The sequence below is a fragment of the Nannobrachium achirus genome (genome assembly GCF_963921795.1).
Source record: "Nannobrachium achirus genome assembly, chromosome: 18".
Classification (NCBI taxonomy): domain Eukaryota; kingdom Metazoa; phylum Chordata; class Actinopteri; order Myctophiformes; family Myctophidae; genus Nannobrachium; species Nannobrachium achirus.
This window is the reverse complement of record NC_137825.1, coordinates 38,115,476-38,120,475: the sequence shown is the minus strand read 5'-3', so window position 1 is coordinate 38,120,475 and position 5,000 is coordinate 38,115,476.

Here is a 5,000-nt window from a genome sequence, read left to right as displayed (position 1 = left end):
GTTGCCCCTATCTTTGCCAAACTTTGCACACACACTCCTTGGCTGCCAAACCACAACTTCCACCCCTCATTTCTCACATGGCCCTCTTCTAGCGCCACCATGTGGCCGATTCTTGCAAAACACATTTTTGGACACTGCTCCTACAAATTTTGCCCTAAAATCACGCAAATCGGTACACAGTATGTGTAGACTCATGTCATCAACATGGATCTGTCCCATTTAGCACCACCATCAGGCTGATTTTTTCAAACACATTTTTGGACACTGCTCCTACAGATCTTGCCCTCAAATCCCGCAAAGCGGTACACAGTATTTCTAGAGTCATGTCATCAACATGGATCTGTCCCATTTAGCGCCACCATCAGGCCGATTTTTACATGCGACCTGACGGTTGCTTATCTCCCAATTAGGGAGTCTTACTGGTGGTATAACTGGAGAACAAATTAGAGCCTTTTTTAGTATTAAATGTGGTGTGTGTGTTTCATGTAGCCCATGAAGTCTGTGTATTTTTATGTGATGTACGTGGTTGTTTGTTTGTTTCTCACTCATCAACCAAACACTCATAGCCTAATACAAACAGTATAACAATTACAAAGCATAAAATATTTACAGCAGAACCTCCATTAAAAATATGAACACAACAATATGAATCACTAATGAGACCACAAAGTCTCAAACATTGCATTATGGAAACATTCTCCAGAATCCACAAAATAGACTAGTTAGTTAGACTTAGTTACTACAAGTTTAAAATGTGTATGTTTTTCGTAAGATAAAAGCCCTGCTTCATCACATAAGACTGTCGCACAAAACTAGTGAAAATAGCAGATCTACAAGCACACAACACCTTGCAATGCGAGGCGTTGGTGGCTTGTAGATCGGCTATTTTCACTATTTTAGATAATTTTTAAAATGATAAATACAAAACAAACGGTTTTGGACATACAAAGTTTCCACCCGACTACAACAATATACTAAGTCCATCTTTCCTGCTATAATGTTGACTACTGACACTTTAAATAGTTATTTATATGAAGTACAACAAGATATTCATTTCGTTCTGTTATTCACGTTATTCCTGGCCCCGCCCCCGGCTTCCTGTTCATATCCTGAAAGAGGCGGAGGCTGAAAAAGCTGGCCTGAAAAACATCATTTGGTTTCCTGTTGTCCTTGCATTAAAGTGTCAGTAGTTGGCGTTCTGGGCTCTGGGCTCTGAATTTACCTGGGTTGCCATGTCTGCTTATAATAAGCAATTTGTGTCTCTAAAAAAATAGTGTAAGCTTACTTTCTAATATTTTTTAAACCAGTGGTTCTCAAATCTTGTCATATCAAGGACCCCAGATTAACATATTTGTCCACAGTCACAGACCTCCATCTGAAAATATGTGGTGCCAGGGACCTCCACACAGATTTATGTTGTTAAAATGTTTCAGAAACTAGCCCTTACCCGTTCAAAGATATGAGCTCCGAAATGATGTGCAGTGTGTGGATTATGGGATGTGCACTGTGCACACAGTATATGAGGGATGGAAAGTAACTTTAACTGGTGCTTGCATGCTAATATGTAGGAGCATCAATGTAAGAAATACCCGTTCCATTTAACGGCTACAGAGATACTGTGTACCGATCTGCATGATTTTGGACAACATCTGTAACAGGGCCAGGGACACTCCCCCCCCCCCCCCCCCCCCCGTGTGTGTGTGTGTGTGTGTGTGGGTTTGTGTGTGATTGTGCATGGCCTGAACAACAGCGCCCCTCCCTTAACATGTGTGGTCACAAAAGGTAATGTAGGCTAAATAGATATAGATACACCATAAAAATGCTATTATACAGCATACGATTTGTGAAAGTGACAAACGGGCTTCACAGTTATGTCAGGTGTGTTCATATGCTAATGGTGATGCGATTTCAGATCAATCGCTCCAGCCACCGAGGAGAAACGCTGTTTCATACAGACAGACAGACAGACACTCACTCACTCACTCAGACAGACATTCGCAAAATTATAGTATAGATATTCAAAAAAAGTTTTCCCCCTCAATATTTTTTAAATAGCAAATATACAAGCTCACAATGTGTCGCAATGTGACATATTGTGAGCTTGCTGATCTGCTATTTTCAATTGTAAATGTAAAGTAGTATAGCCTAGTTGCGTCTGTTGGGCTTATTTCTTTGGCAAAATCTGGCAACAGACAATTCCGTGTCACTTCCTTACTTGGGAGGAAGTGAAAAGATGTTTTTTGAAGCAGCACACAGAGAAAAACTCTCTAGCGCCCTCTGTAAAAGAAAATGGCAGCCTCCATAGAGAGGGCCAGGAATATGGTGAATATGTATATAATCTTTGCTTGATTTGTTTGCTGCCGCTCTTTGTTTCCTTGTGTTGACCTAGGTATGTTGATCTGTTGTCGCTGACATACTGTACATAATGTAATGGATTCCTTGCTTTGTGCGTTGACTGCATGGGCTACAGGTGAATTGGCCTTCTTGGGATAAATACAGTAATGTGAATGTGAATAGCTGCTTGAATTGAGTTATGGACAAAGTTTCAGTGGAGTTCAACGCTTTGCATGTGACCCAATACTGTACATTGAATTCAAGCAAGTTTAAAAAGTAAGTATTTATTGTATGAAAATAGAAGTAGTGTTTAGGGTCACTAACACTAGACTCAACAAAAGTAACAGAAATACATTTACATGTTTGGAAATTGCATTGCTAACCTTATACACAAAGATATGCTCCTACTGAGAAAATGGGGTACAGTAATAATACATATTTATTAACAAATTCATAACACTAATGTGTCCTTCAATTTCAGTCTTGCAAGGTTAGGATGCATTATCTATAGGCCTACTTTAATTGAACACCAGATGTGCACTGCTCTATTCTGCACTTGCTGAAGGTTATACAACTCATTATTTGCAACTTGACAAAATTGATTTTTTGCAGTGTTTTGCATGTGATTACTGTGCAGTGTATGATTCAGAGAGAGCTGTTCAATATTAATTTAAATTCATTTCCAATGTACAAGTAACTGATCCACACTCACACTAGTTGATGCACATAATCAATGTGTAATCTTCTCTGCAAACATAGTTAAAGTTGCTTTCCTCATAACAAGTGGCTTATATTATATGTTTTTTAGAGCAATAGAGCAATGATTCATTGATTGACTGACACCTTCATTGATAAAATTCATAAACAAAAACATAATTGCACATATCAGCCAAAGTGATAGAACACAATAAAGCTCCACAGCTTATTTCAATTGTGGACCTTTAATGAACCCAAGCATCTCCCCAAAGGCGTACAGTACCATGCTGTGTACTGTACCGTCATTAGAACAGAAAATAAACCTTTTTCGTTCCGTTGGATAAATAACTCGTAAAGTGTCTCATTAGCACTAACGGATCAATCTTATCTGACCAGTCATTTGCATTACGGCTGTGCTAGAGGCATGAATAACCTTAAAACATGCTGAAAATCTGAGTTAAGATTATAGATGGAAACTAATACAAAATCTGATCAAACATTAACATACTAAACACACAGGATGCATGCTGATAGCGTGGCTATTGGTACTCATGAAGGTGACCTTCTAGTATTTCTTTTTGTGTACTTCAGGTTAGGGATGGGACGATAACCGATATTATCGTTTATCGTGATAAAAACCACTCACGATAATCGTATTGTGGAGATTTAATTTATCGTGAAATCGTCCTCCGTCATACACTGGGATCAATTCACCTTTTATTTGCCGAGCTGCATATCCACTTATCCAGTAACATTTAAACCCTTTATTGGTAAAAGGTACTTATAATATACGTACTTGATAGTCTTTTTTTTTCACTCTACCAAATCTCTTTGCCAAAAAATTGCCGATATACAAGCTCACAACATGTCGCGACGCGTTGTGAGCTTGTAGATCTGCTATTTTTTTCGCCCCAGGATAATGGAGGTTGGAGATATTTTGATTACCGTGATAATATCGTAAATCGCGATTTCTTTGGTCACAATAATCGTGATATGAAATGTTCTTATCGTCCCATCCCTACTTCAGGCTAGGTCTTCTTTGAGACTCTGTGTTGAACATTATCCATTGCACATGTCCATATGCACGAACAACCAGTGTACTGTATACGCATGAATTATGCAACGCTTAAGGGGATTCCAGACGGTACGCGGTCACCGCCTGCTAGTAATTCATTTTCAATGAGAGGCGGGCGGCTATTTCGTCCGCGCAGCGAAGTTTAGAGGCGGCGAGGCGAGCGGGCGCAGTCCCGTGAAAATCCCCGCGAGCGTGCTCGTTTGTGCATGCGTACGCGGGCGGTGAGAGATGGATTGTGTTCATCTTTGTGAAATACCGCGCAGCGTTTACTCAAAGAGCGAGTGTGTTTGTGTATCACCGCGGCGTGTTCCTCGCAGATCCAAGCGGGAGCCCCGGCGGCAACCGCTGTCCGTCTGTAGAGCGCCTTAATCAGCATGAGTCATCTATGCCACCACTCAGAATGGCACACTCGCCATTTTTTCTTTCTCCATAGAGTCAAGGATGCAGACTAAAATAAGATTTGAAGTTGAAAACCACCCATTGGCAATGAAGAATAGTTTTCTAGTGTCAGAAATGTTTGGACAATGCATTATTTATTTAAGTATTATATTTAACATGTATCATTTTACACACACACACACACACACACACACACACACACACACACACACACACACACACACACACACACACACACACACACACACACATTGTGCATTGCTTGAGTGGAAATCTCCCATACATTTGACTGCCGCGTCCAGGTGAGCATTTTCCTGTTCACTGATAGACCGGTGTAATTCCTTCAGTGCTGTCTTTATGTTGGCTCCAGGGTAAATACATGTGGGGTTGTAAAATGGCCAACATGTAAGCATAATGAATTGAAGGTCTGGTCTGGTGAATAAATGCCATTCAGGATTTTCATATTTTTTCACAAAGAGTTCATAGGTGAAAATGC